Source organism: Panulirus ornatus, chromosome 64, assembly GCF_036320965.1.
Source record: "Panulirus ornatus isolate Po-2019 chromosome 64, ASM3632096v1, whole genome shotgun sequence".
NCBI classification, from domain to species: domain Eukaryota; kingdom Metazoa; phylum Arthropoda; class Malacostraca; order Decapoda; family Palinuridae; genus Panulirus; species Panulirus ornatus.
Window position 1 is genome coordinate 8050297 of NC_092287.1, and position 23686 is coordinate 8073982.

Consider the following 23686-nt stretch of genomic DNA (forward strand, 5'->3'; position numbering starts at 1 on the left):
GACTTACCAATTAGTCCTGCTTTTTCAAAGCTCTTCTGAAACCAATTATATTCATGTCATTACCGATCTATTCAGTTCTACTAAGACCAAGGTTGAATGCGAAACGAAGAGAGATAAGGTCCCGCTATCACTGGAGTAAGATTTCGCTATCTAAACAAAAAAAAAATCTAGACAAGATATATATATATATATATATATATATATATATATATATATATATATATATATATATATATATATATCCCGGGGGATAGGGGAGAAAGAATACTTCCAACGTATTCCCTGCGTGTCGTAGAAGGCGACTAAAAGGAGAGGGAGCGGGAGGCTGGAAGTCCTTTTCTCCCGTTTTTTTTTTTTCTTTTTCAATTATCCAAAAGAAGGAACAGAGAAGGGGGCCAAGTGAGGATATTTCCTCTGAGGCTCAGTCCTCTGTTTCTTAACGCTATCTCGCCAACGCAGGAAAGAACGAATATATATGAATATATACATATATATTGGAAAGGATCACAATGTTGCGCGTGATCAAGATATTCCTATGAGTCTAGGAATTCACCAAAAAATTCTGGATGCATCTATAAAGTGCCATGTGGAAATTGTGATAAATTTCATGTTAGGTCAGACTGGTAAGGATCTTTCTGTTAGACTTAAGCAACATAAATATAGTATAAGAACGGGACAAGAATCAAATGCCTTGTTTAATCACATTAAAATCTATGATCATTGTATTGACTGGAGTAATGCCATCTCAGTTATTAACTCTAACTCTATTACCATGAGAAATATCACTGAATCTTCTATCATTAAATACACAAAGAATTATAATCTTAATATTAGTGATGGTTTATACAAATTAGATAACTTTATTGTTGATAAAATTTGCAAAATGATAAGTTTATGAACGCTCGTTGTCTGTCTTGGACAATCGCATGTTTACCAAATGGCGTCCTAGCTTCGTCTCTTCGATGTATATCAACTGACTGATGATGTAATTATGACACGAAAGTGCACTTAGGAACTGATCGTGTCTCATTTTCCCCGTGGACTCATAGGAATATATATATATATATATATATATATATATATATATATATATATATATATATATATATATATATATATATATATATATATTCAATTAACGCCACTATCTGCATAATTACCAACCATCAGTTCTGTAATGTGAGGATGATATCCTCATTACTGTAGGAGACAGTGCCTTCAATTATCAGACATTATCACACACAAACATTTCAGCTCAAAACATTCCTTCCTACGTCTCTGCATCACGTAAAATATAACGCGTCAAATGCTGATCATTCTACGTCGTTTAGCGTGCCCAGCCACCACCCAAATGGTGCAAGGGTTCGAATCCCCGCTTGCTGCAGGGCATTACGCGATCGCACATATTACGGAAGATTGTTAATTGCCGTCCACAATGTTACAGGCGGTAATACTGTAATTTTGTGTAATATGGAAGGCGTCTCCCCCGTCCCCCCCTTTTTTTCCCCCTCACTGAAACATCGTATGTAATGTTGGCTTAAAAGTCTCCATAACTGAAATTAATTTGTAAGAGCGGATATGAGGGTTCCGAGAGAGAGAGAGAGAGAGAGAGAGAGAGAGAGAGAGAGAGATACATAAACAGATAGGTTGGTAAGTAGGTAGGTAGGTAGGTAGGTAGGTAGAGAGAGAGAGAGAGAGAGAGAGAGAGAGAGAGAGAGAGAGAGAGAGAGAGAGAGAGATACATAAACAGATAGGTTGGTAAGTAGGTAGGTAGGTAGGTAGGTAGAGAGAGAGAGAGAGAGAGAGAGAGAGAGAGAGAGAGAGAGAGAGAGAGATAGGTAGGTAGGTAGGCAGGTAGGTATATAGATATATATGTAGAGAGAGAGAGAGAGAGAGAGAGAGAGAGAGAGAGAGAGAGAGAGAGAGAGAGAGAGAACAAAAACTATCTCAACACATCTGGAAACCCACACCAGCCTCCATGCCTGAATGATTACCATCATTAGGGAACCATCATTAGGTCCATGAATCGATAATTACCGCACAGTCACGAGCGATTCGTGTCATCTGTCAATACCAATCACGGGGGGTCGTAAAATGGACATAATGATCTAAGATATTGGCAAGATGGTTCTTTTTTTTTTCTCCGCCAAAGTCTTCCATTGACCATCCCTTCGCACGGCCATTCTCGACGTGGGTAAAGAGATCAGCGTGTAGTGCAGGTCACATGACGCAGGCACGGACAGTTCTGTGGAACTGGTGATTAATCTCTGGAGCAAGAGTGAACGACCCTTGAGCCTCTCTGGAAGTCAAACGATGGGCGATCTAACCCCTGGGTCAGGTCAAAGGCCAGGGTAATTAACCCTGGGTCGGGTCAAGGGCCAGTGTAATTAACCCTAGGTCGGGTCAAGGGCCAGGGTAATTAACCCTGGATCGGGTCAAAGGCCAGGGTAATTAACCCTAGGTTGGGTCAAGGGCCAGGGTAATTAACCCTGGATCGGGTCAAAGGCCAGGGTAATTAACCCTAGGTCGGGTCAAGGGCCAGGGTAATTAACCCTGGGTCGGGTCAAGGGCCAGGGTAATTAACCCTGGGTCGGGTCAAGGATCAATCCATCTAACCCTTGGTCGGGTCAAAGGCTAGGCCACCTTACCCTGTCTCGGGTCATAGGCCAGACCATCTAACCCTGAGTCAGGTCAAAAGGCCAGACCATCTAACCCTGAGTCAGGTCAAAGACCAGGACATCTAACCCTGAGTCGGGTCAAAGACCAAGCTATTGAACCCTGTCTCGGGTCAAAGTTCAGGCCACCAAACCCGCGGGGTTGTGCCGTCGTTTTGGACAATCACATGTTTACCAAATGGCGTCCTAGCTTCGTCTCTTCCATGTATATCAACTGACTGCTATATTTCTCTCTTGTGTCTCCCCTGATGATGTGATTATTACACGAAAGTGCACTTGGGAACTTTTCGTGTTTCATTTACCCCGTGGACTCATAGGAATAAATAAATAAATATATTTTTTTTTTTTTCCAAAAGAAGGAACAGAGAATTCGGCCAGGTGAGGGTATTCCCTCAAAGGCCCAGTCCTCTGTTCTTAACGCTACCTCGCTAATGCGGGAAATGGCGAATAGTTTGAAAGAAAGAAAGAAGAATATATATATATATATATATATATACACATATATCAGCAGAAGCTGGAATTCAGTGATAACATAAATGTGAAGAATCTGTTTAACTATACAGCATACAGCATACAACTATTTCAAAATTATTACAGCATACAGCATACAACAATTTCAAAATTATTTTTTTTCCCCCTAGCGAGCTATTATTTCAGTGGCCATTAAAAAAAATACAGAACGGAAAGTAAAAATACATAGAGGGCCGTAGTAGTAGTAGTAGTAGTAGTAGTAGCCTCTACTACGCAGACTAGCAAAACACGCACAAAAACACAGCCATTAAATGTAAAGGAAAACAGAAAATGGGGAAAAATAAATATATATACATATATTTTTTTTTTTTCCCACAGCTAAAGATCGAGTTGAAGGACATTTTACCAGAATAAAGGAAAGCAATCAAGGAAATAAGAGCAGAGCAACACGCGTGCTTGAAAACCATAAAACCGGCCATTAGAGTGAGGGAAGGGGGAGGGGGAGAGAACAAGGGGGTGGGGTTTGAAGGGGGTGGGAGGGGGGAGGATTTGGCCAGAGAGAGAGAGAGAGAGAGAGAGAGAGAGAGAGAGAGAGAGAGAGAGGACCCAGGCTCAGCCAAGGGGAAGTAAGGCCTGAATAATGACTCGTGGGGGGGTTAGAAGGCGAGAGGAGGGGAGGATGGTTCTCTCTCTCTCTCTCTCTCTCTCTCTCTCTCTCTCTCTCTCTCTCTCTCTCTCTCTCTCTCTCTCTCTCCCTAAGCGATCTAACCCACCCTCACCAACTCACCCATATCCTCCACAACCTCCCTCCCCAGCACTGGACCCTCCTCCTCCCACTACCCCTGCGATAGAGTACAAAGAGACGCACGGACCACCGTCATGTCGTGCCTTTTTGGGGTAGACCACCCCTCCCGGACCATCCATCTTCTGGCCACGTCTGCCCCCGCGCGATCTGGCCCTTCTCCCTCATAATCCACGTAGGAGCACACACACACACACACCTCACTACTCGCGTGTGAGGCCGCTCACAGCTCACTCATCTCCCCTCTCATGAGGTTCGCCCGTTACCGACTAAAGCGATCAACTGCTCAAATGATATTCCTCATCTGCCTCACTTTCATTCACGCTCCTGAGCTTATCTCACTTAACCCACGCCGCCTGACCTCCCTCCCCCACATCGTCCCCATCGCCCCACCTCCAGCACCCACGTACCATCCACACCAGCGCCTGACCTCCCCTCCCCCACATCGTCCCCATCAGCCCCACCTCCAGCACCCACGTACATTAAACACCCACGTACCATCCACACCAGCGCCTGACCTCCCTCCCCCACATCGTCCCCATCGCCCCACCTCCAGCACCCACGTACATTGACACCCACGTACCATCTACACCAGCCAAATCAACCATCACACACACACACACACACGCTATCTTTCTTTTCCTTAAGTTTCCGCTTCCGCTGTGTTTCACCCCCAAAACATCGGCTCCTCCATTCATCTCCAGCATTATTGATTATCGTGTTAATTTGTCTATTCCGTCGTGTGCCAGACCGACAGACCCCGCCCCCCATCAACCCCCCCCCCCCGAATCATGAATCACTACAGGGCTGTCGTGCCAGCACTCCCGAAACTGGCAATTTTCACCTTGAATTCCCAACCTCCTCCTCCTCCTCCTCGTCTTCCTCGTCTTTCCGCACGTAACGTTATCAATATTTCCCTACGTGCACTTCCTCCTCCTCCTCCTGTGTGTTTACTTTCGGCCCCCTTTTTTTTAACTTCACGAGCAATTTTATTCGACCCATCCGAAAAATCATATTACAATTTTCCTCTAATCTCAAACGTTCATAAAAATTTATTATTATCGCTTTGTTCTCTGGTGCTCAAGGGTAAGGGCGAGATTGCGTGGTTTCAGTGCTTGGATGAGAGAGAGAGAGAGAGAGAGAGAGAGAGAGAGAGAGAGAGAGAGAGAGAGAGAGAGAGAGAGAGAGAGAGAGAGAGCATTTAAGTCATAAAAAAATTCAAATCTCAATACACATACGTTCGTGTGTGTATATATATATATATATATATATATATATATATATATATATATATATATATATATATATAATCATTTAGCCTACAAGGCAACGGTAAAACCATGCCTTAACTGTGGCCATCTCGGATTAAAAAGAACACGAGAAAAAGGACAAGAGCAAACCTCACCTCCTCGGGTGTATGCAAACCTAAATCTTTAATGTGGAGAGGTCATATGAAGAGGAAAAGACGAAAGGAAGAGAACTCCACAATTTCGCTGCTAGAGGAAACTCAACGGTTAAGCATCGTAGAACTGGTCTTCACATAGAAGCCACAGGAAGCAGCAAATTTCTAAGGCCAATTACCCAATGATGGCTCCACCATTCCAGCTTAACAAGGGTTCCAGCATCCAGGACCAACGATGGTTCCATCATTCCAGGTCAGCAAGAGGTCAAGCATCCAGGACCAACGATGGTTCCATCATTCCAGGTCAGCAAGGGGTCAAGCATCCAGGACCAACGATGGTTCCATCATTCCAGGTCAGCAAGGGTTCCAGCATCCAGGATCAGCGATGGTTCCACCATTCCAGGTCAGCAGGGGTTCCAGCATCCAGGCCCAGCTATGGTTCTACAATTCCAGCTCAGCGATGGTTCCAGCATCCAGGATCAGCGATGGTTCCACCATTCCAGGTCAGCAGGGGTTCCAGCATCCAGGCCCAGCTATGATTCTACAATTCCAGCTCAGCGATGGTTCCAGCATCCAGGATCAGCGATGGTTCCACCATTACAGGTCAGCAGGGGTTCCAGCATCCAGGCCCATCAATGGTTCTACAAGTACAGCTCAGCGATTGTTCCAGCATCCAAGCCCAGCGATGGTTCTATAATTCCAGCTCAGTGAGAGTTCCAGCATCCAGGACCAGCAATGGTTCTCCAATTCCAGCTCAGCGAGGGTTCCAGCACCAAGGTCTAGCCACTGTTCTACCATTCCATCTCGGCAATTGATCTGGAAGCCAAACTCAATTCCTCAACCTTTCCATGGATGCTGCGGGGTGCAAGGGACCTGACCTATCTTCACTTGGGTGACGGATGACCCAAACATCGGCCAAGAGCAGCTTCAGAAGAGTCTGGTATGTATAATATACATATATTCCAGCGACACGGTCATGAGCGATGGGCCACCTGTGCTTAAGCCAATGACGGGTCATGGCCACTGACAAGGTGGCTGCCGTGGACTCGCGGGGGTAGTGCTGGCGATGGCGAGCGAGACAAAGACCTTAGTGGAAGTCGAGAGGCTTCCGAAACGTTGTCTGCTACCGGGTGATGGACGCCTGTGGTGTATGCTAGATGGAGTCTCCGATGAGGGAAGGGACGACTTGTCATCACTGACGGTTGGTGTTGGCAACTGGCGGTGATGGTCGTTGATGGAGAGTGTAAACGGTACCTGGTAGCTGTGCGAGAGTGGTAGTCCTACGAGGACCAGTCATTAAGACTCGTGGCTGTTACGAAAACGTACGTGGCGCTGAACACCGCAACGAATGACATCACCAGTCCCCTTCCGTGTTTGTTATGCGAGTCTCGTACTGAAGGATCTATACCGATGTATAAGCCAGCTCTACGTAAACTTACCATATCGAGCTCAGATGTTCCATCTCAAGTCTCTCAATCAACCACTGCATAAAGTTCGACGGTTTCAATCACCTTCAACCGAACACCTTAAGCACGACGGTATGACCTCTGAGCATAGTGGGGGTAATGACCCATTAGCACGAGGATAAGACCCTTGGGTATGATATACCACCAAACGCTTAAGGGTGAGGAGAAAGGTGAAGGACTCCTTTACCTTGATTAAATCTTAAGCATCCTCACCCTGGAACTCCAGGCCTCCCCCTCCCTCCAGATCCCACTCCTGCTTCTAAAACATCACGTCATTCTCACCCTAACAGATGAACACCTTCATCTCTCATCATAAAATCGAGGCCCATGCCATTTATTTTTCCAACCCACTACACGCACTTCCCCTAACCTCTAAATCAAAATGCATTTACTGTATTATGTCTACATGTATCATCAAATCTTTTGGGGCCTTGATGTTACAAGACACTGCATTTCCTCTAACTACATATCTTGGAATACGAATTACGTGTTTTAATCTTATCTTTCCAGGTCGTAGTATCCAGGGCTTCCAAACATCTCTCTCTCTCTCTCTCTCTCTCTCTCTCTCTCTCTCTCTCTCTCTCTCTCTCTCTCTCTCTCTCTCTCTCATACAGCGAGTCGCGTTCTCGACTCTTTTCCCTAACCTAACCTAACCTAACCTAACCTAACCTAACCTAACCTAACCTAACCTAACCTAACCTAACCTAACCTAACCTAACCTAACCTAACCTAACCTAACCTAACCTAACCTAACCTAACCCAACCTAACCTAACCTAACCTAACCTAACCTAACCTAACCTAACCTAACCTAACCTAACCTAACCTAACCTAACCTAACCTAACCTAACCTAACCTAACCTAACCTAACCTAACCTAACCTAACCTAACCTAACCTAACCTAACCTAACCTAACCTAACCTAACCTAACCTAACCTAACCTAACCTAACCTAACCTAACCTAACCTAACCTAACCTAACCTAACCTAACCTAACCTAACCTAACCTAACCTAACCTAACCTAACCTAACCTAACCTAACCTAACCTAACCTAACCTAACCTAACCTAACCTAACCTAACCTAACCTAACCTAACCTAACCTAACCTAACCTAACCTAACCTAACCTAACCTAACCTAACCTAACCTAACCTAACCTAACCTAACCTAACCTAACCTAACCTAACCTAACCTAACCTAACCTAACCTAACCTAACCTAACCTAACCTAACCTAACCTAACCTAACCTAACCTAACCTAACCTAACCTAACCTAACCTAACCTAACCTAACCTAACCTAACCTAACCTAACCTAACCTAACCTAACCTAACCTAACCTAACCTAACCTAACCTAACCTAACCTAACCTAACCTAACCTAACCTAACCTAACCTAACCTAACCTAACCTAACCTAACCTAACCTAACCTAACCTAACCTAACCTAACCTAACCTAACCTAACCTAACCTAACCTAACCTAACCTAACCTAACCTAACCTAACCTAACCTAACCTAACCTAACCTAACCTAACCTAACCTAACCTAACCTAACCTAACCTAACCTAACCTAACCTAACCTAACCTAACCTAACCTAACCTAACCTAACCTAACCTAACCTAACCTAACCTAACCTAACCTAACCTAACCTAACCTAACCTAACCTAACCTAACCTAACCTAACCTAACCTAACCTAACCTAACCTAACCTAACCTAACCTAACCTAACCTAACCTAACCTAACCTAACCTAACCTAACCTAACCTAACCTAACCTAACCTAACCTAACCTAACCTAACCTAACCTAACCTAACCTAACCTAACCTAACCTAACCTAACCTAACCTAACCTAACCTAACCTAACCTAACCTAACCTAACCTAACCTAACCTAACCTAACCTAACCTAACCTAACCTAACCTAACCTAACCTAACCTAACCTAACCTAACCTAACCTAACCTAACCTAACCTAACCTAACCTAACCTAACCTAACCTAACCTAACCTAACCTAACCTAACCTAACCTAACCTAACCTAACCTAACCTAACCTAACCTAACCTAACCTAACCTAACCTAACCTAACCTAACCTAACCTAACCTAACCTAACCTAACCTAACCTAACCTAACCTAACCTAACCTAACCTAACCTAACCTAACCTAACCTAACCTAACCTAACCTAACCTAACCTAACCTAACCTAACCTAACCTAACCTAACCTAACCTAACCTAACCTAACCTAACCTAACCTAACCTAACCTAACCTAACCTAACCTAACCTAACCTAACCTAACCTAACCTAACCTAACCTAACCTAACCTAACCTAACCTAACCTAACCTAACCTAACCTAACCTAACCTAACCTAACCTAACCTAACCTAACCTAACCTAACCTAACCTAACCTAACCTAACCTAACCTAACCTAACCTAACCTAACCTAACCTAACCTAACCTAACCTAACCTAACCTAACCTAACCTAACCTAACCTAACCTAACCTAACCTAACCTAACCTAACCTAACCTAACCTAACCTAACCTAACCTAACCTAACCTAACCTAACCTAACCTAACCTAACCTAACCTAACCTAACCTAACCTAACCTAACCTAACCTAACCTAACCTAACCTAACCTAACCTAACCTAACCTAACCTAACCTAACCTAACCTAACCTAACCAACCTAACCTAACCAACCTAACCTAACCAACCTAACCTAACCTAACCTAACCCAACCTAACCTAACCTAACCTAACCTAACCTAACCCAACCTAACCTAACCTAACCTAACCTAACCTAACCTAACCTAACCCAACCTAACCTAACCTAGCTCGGGTTCATTCCCAGTACGAACAATGTCATGACCAAACCCCGACAACGCGACTCAAACGACTGCTCTCTCTCTCTCTCTCTCTCTCTCTCTCTCTCTCTCTCTCTCTCTCTCTCTCTCTCTCTCTCTCTCTCTCTCTCTCTCTCGAGCGTAAAAAGTAAATTTCCTCATCAGCCACGTCTCAACTTTCCCCCTTCCCCTCCTTCCCTCCCCCAAGATGAAGATGAGGATGGTGATGGTGGATATCTGAGGGCAACAGGAAAGCAGAGGAGGAGGGGAAGGAGGAGGAGGAGGAGGAGGTCTCCACCGCCGGCGGCCGGGGGATTAACCTACTCCTCCTCCGTAGATGTTAACACACCGCCTTCCTCTGTGATGTGTCACTCGGATCCTCTCCCTACGGGAGGCGCGCCACACACACAAGCCAGGCCCCCCCCACACACCTGAGGTCCGGCTGGAACGGAGGGTTATGATGCATACGCCCCCGTGGCTCCGGCCCCGGGGGCAAAAAAATGTTACGCGCTTGTTCATCCCCACACCGACGTAACTTCGACCAAGCTTCCGTGACTATCGCAATCATCATCATTGCCAGGTCGCACGTCAAACGACAAGTCTCAGGGCGATGAACGTGTGTATATATATATAAAAATACATGAATAAACTATGCAGTGTATAATAGCGTGTATATCCTGAAGGTCTTACAGCTTTATTGTGATTTAAAGGAAGACTTCATTGTTTTGTTTTTTTCTTATGCTGGGGTGCTCTACATGTGATCCTCCATCTCTTGTGTCACCCTCCCTCCCTCTTCCTCTCCTCCCTCTTTCTCCTTCCTACAAAACCCGTAGCATCCATCCCTCCCTCCCTCCTCCCTCTCAACACATCAACTCGCAACACAATCCTTTCCCAAGCCACTTGGAGGGGAAAAAAAACAAATCCTTCCCACTCTCAAATGGAGCCAATCAAAGTAGCGCGGGTGGGGGGACGGAAGAATGGCGACCAAAACTTCTTCAGCAAACTAGGAGGGCAAAACCTTGAGGAGGAGGAGGAGGAGGGGAGGGGGACGACGTGGGGGAGGAAGAGATGGGAGGCGAAGACGATGGCGATCTGATAACGAAATTAGAGTGGGTAGCGGCGGAGCGGTAGGGGGTGAGGAGGAGGAGGAGGAGGAGGAAGGGGTCATCTGTCTCTTGAGTCCGGGCCCCGGGGAGAGGCTGCACGGGGCGCCGGAGGAGGAGGAGGAGGACGGCAAAACGAGACGGGCGTGGTACGGGAAGCAGGAGACGGGTGGAGGGGAGTGGTGTGCGTCAGGAAGGGTAACAGACGGGGTGAGGCGTGAATAAAATGGGAGGGGAGACGGGGTTAGAAGATGGAGAGACGGCACGGTGAAATATGGGGAAAGAAAGGAATGGAAATAAGAGTGAATAAACACAGCGGTAAGAAGGGGAAGGAGAGCAGAACGGCAGAGCAAAAAGAGCGAACGAGGAGGAGGAGAAGGAAAGCCCGACAAGGAGAGGCGGTGGAACGGAAGAAAAAAACATAATAGCAAGAAGTTATGGAATGGAAAGAGGGCGAGGGCTAATGAGAGGAGGGAGAGACTTGAGAAGAGTTGGAGGAGAGGCTGCGAGATGTTTGGGGAGGCCATGACCAGGGTGGGTCCCCGAGTGCGAGAGGAAACAGCGACATAGAGGCGTGAGGGAAGTGCGGACGCTGCATGACACACACACACACACACACACACACACACACACACACACACACACACACCACACACACACACACCAATGGATACACAGACATACATGCATACGAATGAGGAGAAGATGAGAGGAGTATTTCGCCGAGTAACGATACTGAAAGACAAGAAACACCTGAGTTGTGAGAGAAATAGAAAAAAAAGAGAAAGAGGCAGAGAGATGATTAAAAAAGAAAGGGGGGGGGGGGATTTAGAAAGGGAAGTGGTACGCAGGTGAGGCTCGGGTACACAGAGAAACAGTAATAATGACGAGGTGGGTGAGAGAGGTGGGTGTATGTATGAATAAGGTGGATGACACGGAAGGAATATGGTGAGATAACTGGAAACAAAAGAGGAAAGGTTCAGAGGCCCCCGTTGGGCAAAGTCTATGCCATCAGACTGTAACTTCTATGTATTCCTATACCAAGGTAAGGATAGAGCAGTTAGAGGAGGCTCTCTACCTACCTACCTACCTACCTACCATCCGGCGGCAACAGCCGGCAGGAAAAGTTCTGGAGGAAAAAGCAACCTACGCACCGGCAAAGTAAGCCTGCATGGAATTTAACAGGATAGAACGTCAGGGAAATCCTACCATAAAATTATACTCCACTATCCTATCCTCTGCAGTAGATAGCTTCATGAAAAATTCGTCTAGCTTGTTCCTCTCTCTCTTTTTTTTTTTTTTTGGAAGAATTTCATTGTCTTTGCTCGACCATCGTTTTGACGGAGACTCATTCCAGCGTTCAGCGCAAAGAGACGCGCACCGCGTCAGCATCGCCTCTTTTACCTTTAAGGTGTAAGTTCCATTGGTCCTAGTAAGAGATCGTTCGTCCCTGAACACCGACGGCCTCGGGCTAAGAAGAGGACATTGAATCAGCGGCAGATGAACGCTTCCTAGATTCCAGTTCGAGGAGTAACCTCGCGGAGGGATGCCTGCCCGACTGGAAAGCTAACTGTTGGCTGGATTGGATGGGTAATTAACAGCAGCACGAATAACACTGGATAATCAGACGACTGAGAAGCACAACTGACAACTTCATGGCAAGGATGCAGCAGGGCTGAGGCGCATGGCTGGGCGCTGAGCGCCTGGAAAGCCATGCAACTGCTGAACTGGAAAACTGGAGCGGGTGGCAGAAAGGGAAGAAGCTCAGCTCGGAGCTAGGCGAGAGCTGGAAAACCGGAGAGGATGAGAGAAAGGCTGGAGACTAGGCGACGATGACTGGAAGACTGGAGAGACTGGTGGGTGGGTGGCGGCTGGAAAACTGAAGTGCATGGCAGCAAGACTGCAGCGCAGTTGTAAGGTGGGTAGCGACTGGAAGAACTAGAGCGGACGGGAGAAAGACTGGAGCCCAGGGTGTGAGGTGGGTGGCGACTGGAAGAACTGGAGCGGACGGGAGAAAGATTGGAGCCCGAGGTGTAAGGTGGGTAGGGGCTGGAAGTACTGGAGCGGGCAGGAGAAAGACTGGAGCCCAGGGTGTGAGGTGGGTGGTGGCTGGAAGAACTGGGGCGGGTGGGAGAAAGACTGGAACCCAGGGCGTGAGGTGGGTAGCGGCTGGAAAACTAGAGCGGGTGGGAGAAAGACTGGAGCCCAGGGCGTGAGGTGGGTAGCGGCTGGAAAAGTAGAGCGGGTGGGAGAAAGACTGGAGCCCAGGGCGTGAGGTGAATAGCGGCTGGAAAACTAGAGCGGATGGAAGAAAGACTGGAGCCCAGGGTGTGAGGTGGGTGTCGGCTGGAACTCCAGCGATGAATGTGGCCGTCCAGCGGCCACTTTACAATTACGTTGTGCAACTGAGCGCCATCGGTCCGTCACTGTCCGAAAGAAATTCATTTTCCAGGAATATTACGGTCAACAAGTTCATCCCGGCGTCCGCTCCAGCTTACAAAATAGACTAAAACATAAAGAAAAAAAGTATTCGCGCGTCTGGAAATGTGTGTGGACCAACGCCTGGAAATACCTTCTTCACGCTCGAAAATTGTCCAGTCGCGCTTAACACCTGGAATACGACGGTACGACCCTTGAGGACGATGATACGGTCCTTATGCAGATATAGCCCTGGTCCTGGACCTGTCCCTTATGGGTGTGGACAATGGTCATGCCATCGTACCCAAGGGTCGTTGCGTCCTGCTCGAGAGCTTAAGAATTACTGGAGGCAATTCTTCTCACCGGACGAGAATGATAAAAACATACGACTCTACACGTCTTAGAGACATCCATGACATAGTCTTGTCCTCTCTCTTTCAATGATGAGAGAAGACAATAATGAGGTAACTATAATCGTAAGAAGATAAGATGCATCGTAAAGCGAATATCTTTACACTCAAAACACACTACCTTCTGTAAACGAATGAGATAAACAGGAGGGCATCTTCCAAGTAACCATGACGCCACCTACGTAAACCACTGCCGCGTGTTTAGCGATAAATATTTGAGAGTATTTACCCCTGCGTAAACCAGCCAGGTTAGAGGAGGCCTAAAGGGTGCGGTTCCCTGGTTCATGAACAAGCTTTACAGGGGAGAGAGAGAGAGAGAGAGAAAGAGAGAGAGAGAGAGAGACGGCACATCCTGCCCTCACACCAACCCTGGCTCAGTGTATGCTAGATGAACCTCATCAGACACCATACTGCAAAGAAAAAGATACGACGAACACTAATGTTTCTGGAGGTTGTAGAGCGTTGGAAAATATCTTCAACGAAAGACAAACCACGACATTAGCGGAGACACTCAGATACCTATGCCCACGTGCACGTACAGCTAGCTACCATGGGAAATCTAAATCTTCAATTCTAATAATGTATTTACGACTCACAGAACAATTCTCGATATTATACTTTCTTTATTTTGCCATATTAAAGAAGACCTTTGCTTGACTCAGACTCGCGCAATGATCCAGGAAATGTCAGGATAACATACACAGGACGATGGCTGAAAGTGTATCTAAAGGTGAGGAGGACGGAGCGCAATGAAAGCTGGTCTCTGTAGTAATATCACGTCCCCAGGTAATGTACTGCAGGACACTGGATTCCACTACCTTTCCTCACCTCGTATAGTCCTACTAATTACGAACGTGTAATCACGGAGAGCGAAACAAATGGCGTCAGACACGAGTGAAAAGAGTTCTTTACGAAGATTTAAGAAAAAAACCAAAGTGGGGGGAAGCCTTCGATCTATGCTTGCACTGGAAGGACGAAGGAGATGGAAAACACGACAGCTACATGTGTATAAATCCCGGAAGCCGTGACAACGTTGAGACAGAACAGTCCTTTGAACTTATGAAAAAAAAAAAAAAAAAAGGAGAAAAGAGTTCAGAACAAGAGGTCATAATTGGAGGCTGGGTAAGATATATGTACGCGGCGGGGCGGGGGGGAGACGTGAGGAAGCATTCCCTGCAAGATTCGAGTTGTGGCAGCCGTGGTATAACCTGAGCCTGGCGTGGGTCAAGAGGAGGAAGTCCTTCCAAGCTCCAGTGGAAAACTCAAAGTGTATGTAGGAAAAAAAAATGATAAGGATAAGAGGTATGGCCCCCCCGAGGGGATGAAGCTCCTTCCCTTCACGTACAAACTGGTGTTGACACACCTGGCTCAGGCTGGTGTGTGTGTGTGTGTGTGTGTGTGTGTGTGTGTGTGTGTGTGTGTGTGTGTGTGTGTGTCTACAAGGGAGTAAAGACAAGACACATAAATACCAGGTTAAGAGTCGGGGGCAACACGAGTGTAAACCCTCTCACTGTAACATACAAAACAAATAATGATAATTCTCTCTCTCTCTCTCTCTCTCTCTCTCTCTCTCTCTCTCTCTCTCTCTCTCTCTCTCTCTCTCTCTCTCTCTCGTAGATATAGCCACAATCGTCGTGAAGAGCACGACCCGACTTCGTTCTCCCGACAGGCATTGAATCCTTTTGTTCTCCCTCTCTCAAACCTACTGACAGAAAACAGATATATATAAACAGGACTACCAAATGACGACTCTTTCAAGAGAATGAAGGAGGAGGAGGAGGAGGAGGAGTAGGAGGAGGAGGAGGAGGAGGAGGAGGAGGAGGAGGAGGAGCAGACGACTGGGGAGAGCATGGAGCCCGACAGACGGCCAACATTGACCGCAGCAGTTGTGAGAATTCCTGTCGCCTCCTGGAGAGGGAGGGTCCTTCTTCCCCGTCCTCCACCCTTGGTACCACATGAATCTGGCCACCTCGGCCGGCAGGCGGTGAGGGAAGTTACGACACCCAGGGAGACGAGGGGGGGAAAGGTAGAGGAGGAGGAGGAGGAGAAGGAGGAGGAGTGAGGGGGGTTAGTCATCGTTCACTGGTTATGCATGAGGTTCCTTGGTCGCAGTGACGACCCTTCAGCAGGGAACGAGACCCTTAAGACAGCACGAAACAATACCCTTGGGTTGTCCTTGCTCACGGGTGTGCGACAGGAATTCGGCTACTGAACACACACACACACACACACACACACACACACACGTAGACAGATAGGCAGACAGGAACACATACACCCACACACACACATATAACACACACACATATAGACAGACACACACAAAGACATACACACACAGTAAACTGGGATATAAAAAAAGACGACCAGAGAGAGAGAGAGAGAGAGACCTTGAGAAGAATATTGTCGACACGAGTAAACGATCAGATAAAGCGGCGCTAATCAGGCTAAGGGATTTTCCCCATTCGCGGTATCAGAAGACGACTCAATGTCTCCTTAGAAACCCAAGAGGCGAGGAGATAGATAGGCAGGTGGGTGGAAACGACGCATGCGAGTCCTTTTTTTGAGGAACGATACGCTCTGGTAACTTACACAAAACGGGGAGCGTGAGATAGGCAGAAAACGATAAGCAACGCCAAGTTGGATAAGGGGACGAAGGTATTGCGTTACCAGGTAAGAGGAGGAGGAGGATGGACTCCCTGCCGAGGGATCATGTCAAAGATATCGGGAGTGGGTGAGCGGGAGAATGAAGATTCAAGATAAGCCGAAGCTTACCATAGTTGACGCCATTATCCCCCTGGTGCGCTGGCCTCGCCTTAGAGGAGTGGATGTTGATTGAGATGTTAGACGTTTCCATCTGATCATTACAGGTTATCTAAGCGTCCAATGGAGCCTCTATCAACGACAGTTTGATGCAGGTAGTACACGTGAATCTGTCGAGGCACTGCCATGATCTGTGGCAGAGCTGTTCATCTCCTTCCATCCACTTCCTTTGTGTGTGTGTGTGTGTGTGTGTGTGTGTGTGTGTGTGTGTAGGTGGGTGCACTGGCGCCTTGCAGAGAGCGAAGCCAGCGATCAGTTTTCGTCGTGGTTTCTTCACCTCTCGAAATTTCCTCGAGGCTTTTGGAATAAACAGGGAGACCATCCACATGAGCGTCGATAGCAGGCAGCCACAAAGGGTCGGATCTTATCCTCAAGGGATTACAATCGTCTACATTGTTGTCCTCATGCTTCCCGGCCCTGTTCAAACTGGGTTCGCAACACTCAAAGTTCGTAGTGAGATTCCTCGAAGACGGCAACCATGTCAATGAAGAGGGAGTGAAAACACCTGAGGCGGTGTACCCAGCGTACTATATTCATCAAGGTCCACGGTGAAGGGCCGTTAGAGTTAGAGAGAGAGAGAGAGAGAGAGAGAGAGAGAGAGAGAGAGAGAGAGAGAGAGAGAGAGAGAGAGAGAGAGAGAGAGACGAGACCTCGCACCATAAGTACACCGGCGCGAGCATCTAGAAGCCAGGAGTCGACCGCGAGACACAAGAGCGAGCCGCCGAGAACGAGGGTAAGGTCTCCCCAAGACGTAAGGATGTGGGGTGGGTCAGACGAACCTGCGCCCGAACCCAGGACGCTGTGTGATGAAGCCCCTAACGTTGTGGAGTTCTGGCCTGGGGGTTGGGTTAGTGGAGTAGCTTCGTGTCCTCAAGTCTGACTGACCCAATGTACGTAATTGCGGCTGTGATGGTGAGCACCATTAGCAGCAGGCCCTGAAGAGCAGACGGACGTCATTCATTGAAGACTGACCCAATGTACGTAATTGCGGCTGTGATGGTGAGCACCATTAGCAGCAGGCCCGGAAGAGCAGACGGAGTTCATTCATTGAAGGTAACTCCACAGACGGGATCAGGAAAGGTGGTACTGTGAACACAGGTAGTGAGAAGGTAGACAGCTACCCATCCTCGCGTCATGGGAGATCGCAGGAGGAGGAGAGGTGCAGTGGGTTAAGGGGAAGGCAATCTGGATCTTACTATGCAAGATATTGAAGAATAGCACCTATGCATTTTTAGCACAGAGATCACCACTTCTTCTTCCTCATGTTAAATCCACTCTCCTGATCGTCCACTGACACTCGTCGCAAATTCTGTCCTCACTTCTGTCTTCATACTCTCTCTCTCTCTCTCTCTCTCTCTCTCTCTCTCTCTCTCTCTCTCTCTCTCTCTCTCTCTCCGAGCCATACAAATCACACGGGGGAACACGCAATCATCAGGCACACGTGTGACTCCCAAGTCCTCACGTCCTTAAGAATTTCTTTCCTAAATCCTCTCCCGGCAATCACGCTTTTGATCCTGAAGGAGGAAGACCCTATTTACCCTTTCTCTTTATACTTTAATCCAGGCGGAGCGAGGCGGGGAAAACAGCAGGTGAAGTCGTGCCGGCGTGGCGCTCCATGAGAGAGAGAGAGAGAGAGAGAGAGAGAGAGAGAGAGAGAGAGAGAGAGAGAGAGAGAGAGAGAGAGAGAGAGGGAGGATGAAGAAGACGTTTAAGGAAACTGGGCAATTTTCCACAGGGAATCACCTGCTCCTCCGCGCTCTGGGGTCCTTGCTATTCAATATCCCGGGATAATATGACGATGGGAGAAACACTGGGATATTTACCTCCTGCACCCGCGCTGCCAAACAACGCCTCCCAGCATGCATCTCCTCACAGGATGGGTGTGTAAACCACCCCCTCCGCTCCCATGGCTGGTCGGTGGTGGGCTGAAGGAACCAAAGGGAGGGAGGGAACACACTCGGCCGTCATCCGACCCACTGTCTCTACCTGTGGTGTCGTCGGATCACACAGCCCGTCGTGGTCCATCGGCCGGGACATGATGTCTTAAAACACCGAGCGACCAGCGTTGATAAGAGCTGGTCATATCGCCAAGCATAGCAGGGATGGCTGAGATGACTGTACTGACTTCGTAGCGATGGGGTGACACAGTGCGCCAGCAGTGTCCCTGCCTCATGATACTGAGGTCTCTTTGACATCCTCTTGACCTCGAGGTTAAAGATCCTTGAGGTGACGGTACGATCCTTGAAGCAGACGGTACGATTTCTTGAGCCAGACGGTACGATCCTTGAGCCAGACGGTACGATCCTTGAGCACGATGGTGCGATCCTTGAGCACGATGGTGCGATCCTTCAAGCAGACTGTGCGATCCTTGAAGCAGACGGTACGATCCTTGAAGCAGACGGTACGATCCTTGAAGCAGACGGTACGATCCTTGAAGCAGACGGTACGATCCTTGAAGCAGACGGTACGATCCTTGAGCACGATGGTGCGATCCTTGAAGCAGACTGTGCGATCCTTGAAGCAGACGGTACGATCCTTGAAGCAGACGGTACGATCCTTGAAGCAGACGGTACGATCCTTGAGCCAGACGGTACGATCCTTGAGCACGATGGTGCGATCCTTGAGCACGACGGTGCGATCCTTGAAGCAGACTGTGCGATCCTTGAAGCAGACGGTACGATCCTTGAAGCAGACGGTACGATCCTTGAGCCAGACGGTGCGACCCTAAGGTGTGATGGCCTGACCTTTGACCTGACGACGGTTGAGGGTAAAGACCAAAGACCCAAGACGCTATACCGTCGTGTTCAAGGGGTCGTACAGTCAGTCGTCTTGGAGGGGTCAAGCAGCAGTAGCGGCGGGCCACGTCCGTCCCCACCTCTTTCCACCTCTGTGTATGACGCAACAACAACAACAACAACAACAACATGGTTGCGCTGTATTTCTAACTTCGGAATCAAAGAGAGAAAAAAACGGCACATATTTTTGAAAGAGTACTTACGTGATGCAAATAAAAAATATATATATATATACATAAAAAAAATATCGCTCAAAAATTCTATCTACCGCCAAAAGAGCAACTAAAAACCTGTACTTCTGCTATCATAAAATATCAAAATGAATACATATATACGTGTGTGTGTGTGTGTGTGTGTGTGTGTTTTATCAACCAGTCAAAGTGAGGAAACTGATCCTTCTTCAAGTACACCAACACTCGCGTCTTCGAGTGGCGTCTCCCTCATCCAGCCTCCCAGCATCAGGCAAGAGAGGGAGGGTCGATACACCTCATTTACGACCGAGCTGGAACTCCACCACCACCACCACAACTCTCCTTCCTTCCCTTCAGCATCTCCCGTAATGGGATCAGACGACAGCTTGTTAAGGTACTGATCCCAGCGCGGGTGATGGGTAGTAGACTGGGGTGTAATTACCTGTTGGTGCTGTGAGAGGGGAGGGGGAGTTTTACATGTCGTGGGGACACCCCAATCTCTTGAACATTCTTCTTTGCTAAATGAGACAGCTCGGGCGACTGAATACCCTCATTAACGCTATATATATATATATATATATATATATATATATATATATATATATATATATATATATATATATATATATATATATTCCTATGAGTCCACGGGGAAAATGAGACACGTAGTTCCCAAGTGCACTTTCGCGTAATAATCACATTATCAGGGGAGATATTAAACAGCATCCAAGTGTTATCCAATATCTCTTTCCAAGATCTCACAACACCCTTCCTCTACGGTCACTGCCTCGGGCCAGAGAGAGAGAGACAGAGACAGAGAGAGAGACAGAGAGAGAGAGAGAGAGAGAGAGAGAGAGAGAGAGAGAGAGAGAGAGAGAGAGAGAGAGGTGTACTGATGCTGCACCAATCAGTGACTCCAAGACAACAATCAGACCCCAGTCAGTGACTAAGAGACCCACAACCAGACCCCAATCAGTGACTAAGAGACCATAATCAGACCCCAATCAGTGACTAAGAGAACCACAACCAGACCCCAATCAGCGACTAAGAGAACCACAACCAGACCCCAATCAGCGACTAAGAGACCATAATCAGACCCCAATCAGTGACTAAGAGAACCACAACCAGACCCCAATCAGTGACTAAGAGAACCACAACCAGACCCCAATCAGTGACTAAGAGAACCACAACCAGACCCCAATCAGTGACTAAGAGAACCACAACCAGACCCCAATCAGTGACTTAGCGATTAGAACCAGAAACCAATCAGTGACTGGGAAATCCGAACCAGAAGCGAATAAGTCGCTCGGAAACGAGAGTCTGAAACCAATCAGTGGCTCAGGGAACAGAGCCAGATACCAATCAAGAGTCTTGGGCACCAAAAACCCTACGAGTACATTACATAGGCACGGTGGTCAGAAGGGGAATCCGGATTTCAAACTCACTTCAAAATCAAAATTCTACAAACGTACAGTTGTTTCCAGGGGCTGAAAAATAAACGAACAGGCATATAAATCAATCAATAAATAAACAAATATAAAGCCCTAAACATAAATAAGTTCCGGATATATGAGAACAATAAATATGAAAGAACTGTAGGAGGGGGGGGCGGGGCGGCTAAATTGCTAGGCATCACTCATTCCATAAATGAAAGAAGGTAACTTCATTCTTGGCTTCATTGCCATACCATTCCACCTCTAGTGCTGAGGTAACTCATGCTGCCTAACAACTGGTGGCTGGTAACTCGGGTATGAACCACTGGAGTCAAACTTTCCGATGAACTTCTAGGCCCGTCTGCAAAATGACATCATCAACTCCCAGGATGTCTGTGTGTCCTGTTCCGGCTACAAGAGCATCGGCCTTGGCACAGGCGATTTTGTGTGGAAGGGGAGAGGGAGGAGGGGGATTATCGTTTCAGTTCTGGGATGAATGTGAGTTCTTCCTGAACAGGAGGAGGAGGAGGAGGAGGAGGAGGAGATTCTCGTTTCAGTTCTGGGATGAATGTGAGTTCTTCCTGAACAGGAGGAGGAGGAGGAGGAGGAGGAGATTCTCGTTTCAGTTCTGGGATGAATGTGAGTTCTTCCTGAACGGGGGGAGGGGGGGGGGAGGAGATTCTCGTTTCAGTTCTGGGATGAATGTGAGTTCTTCCTGAACAGGAGGAGGAGGAGGAGGAGGAGGAGGAGGAGGAGGAGGAGGAGGAGGAGATTCCCGTTTCAGTTCTGAGATGAATGTGAGTTCTTCCTGAACAGGGGGAGGAGGAGGAGGAGGAGGAGAAGGAGGAGATTCCCGTTTCAGTTCTGAGATGAATGTGAGTTCTTCCTGAACAGGAGGAGGAGGAGGAGGAGGAGGAGGAGGAGGAGGAGATTCTCGTTTCAGTTCTGGGATGAATGTGAGTTCTTCCTGAACAGGTGGAGGGGGGATTCTCGTTTCAGTTCTGGGATGAATGTGAGTTCTTCCTGAACAGGGGGAGGAGGAGGAGGAGGAGGAGATTCTCGTTTCAGTTCTGGGATGAATGTGAGCTCTTCCTGAACAGGGGGGGGGGGGGGATTCTCGTTTCAGTTCTGGGATGAATGTGAGTTCTTCCTGAACAATCTCACGGGATGATGTTTACCTAGGGAACCGTATTTCACTGGAGTCTTTGCACAAGCTCTTGGGAAAAGTTCGTAATACAGCAGCGTATGTTTTTAAGTAAGCCAGATTTAAAAACACGAGTTACGTCTACACTTTTCTTTTTTTTTTAAGCCTTTAAATTCTGGGGTAAAGGGAAGGACGTAACATAATTTGTAAGTAATATGGGAGAGAGAGAGAGAGAGAGAGAGAGAGAGAGAGAGAGAGAGAGAGAGAGAGAGAGAGAGAGAGAGAGAGAGAGAGAGAATTTTGTCAGTACTTGTGTTTCCAAAGCCGTGTGTGTGTGTGTGTGTGTGTGTGTGTGTGTGTGTGTGTGTGTTGTGTGTGTGTGTTGCTGTGGTCCATGTGGGAAGTGAGAATTTCCTTCAAGCCAAACATGAACAGGAGGGGAGGAGAGAATATCCTACCGGTATGTGGAAGGAGGAGGAGGAGGCGGGAAAACCTAAGATAAGGACAGATTATTCGTGAGATCCTAAGATGATGAAGACAGTTAATTCGTGAGATCGTAAGAAGATGGGGACAGTTAATTCGTGAATTAAAACGTGTGGGGAAATTTCGGAAGTGAAAAGAAGTTGGGAAATAACGTGAGTTAAAGCGAGGAAATTTATTCGTGGGTTAAAATTTTAGAAACGTGTAAAAACGGAAGTTGTGATACGGTTGTAGTAAAGCGCCAGAGTTGTAGTATACGGTTGTAGTAAAGCGCCAGAGTTGTAGTATACGGTTGTAGTAAAGCGCCAGAGTTGTAGTATACGGTTGTAGTAAAGCGAGAAATTGTTATAGGTTGTTTGTAAAGCGAGAGTTGTGTATACGGTTGTATAAAAAGGGATTTGTTACGGTTGTAGTAAAGGCCCGGGTTTTAGTAAAAGGGGGTAGAGATTTTAGTTACGGTTGTAGTAAAAAACGCCCGAGTTGTAGAAAGGGAAGGTAGATAGGTTGTATAAAGCGCCAGAGTGTAGTATACGGCCCCCGATGGATGACCTTCAGGGAACTTTATTAAACACTGTCTCGACCTCCACCCGCTGGCCAGCCGTCCTTACCCACGCCAAGTGGCCGTCACCCACGTCCAGTGAGAGGCGGGCGTCCATCACCCACGCCAAAGCAGAGAGTCCCCCCCCCCTTTTAAGGCCGTAATTTAGCTCCATGTGTTCTAAGTTATCCACTAACGCTCGTCATTGTGAGATAAGGCAAGAGAAGTCGCTCCGACTGGGGTTAAAAATACGAACACGTACCAGTACCCCCATATTCACGTACCAGTACACCCATATACACGTACTTGTACCCCCATATACACGTGCTAGTACCCCCATATTCACGTACCAGTACCCCCATACTCACGTACCAGTACCCCCATATTCACGTACCAGTACCCCCATGTTCACGTACCAGTACCCCCATATTCAAGTACTAGTACAACATATTCACGTACCAGTACCCCATATTCACGTCCTAGTACACCATATTCACGTACCAGTAGACCAAATTCACGTACCAGTACCCCCATATTCACGTACTGGTACCCCCATATTCACGTCCTAGTACACAATTATGCACGTACCAGTACACCATATTCAAGTCCTAGTACACCATATTCACGTACTAGTAATAAAGCAACAGTACACCCGGTCACATAACAGTACACCATAATCACATACCAGTACATCATATCCT

General features: G+C 47.3%; 1 protein-coding gene across 3 annotated transcripts in view; it reads right to left on the minus strand.

Moving 5' to 3' along the window:
• Positions 1-23686, minus strand: part of LOC139746344 (protein amalgam-like) — a 532453-nt gene that overhangs the window by 235680 nt on the left and 273087 nt on the right. The window lies entirely within an intron of this gene.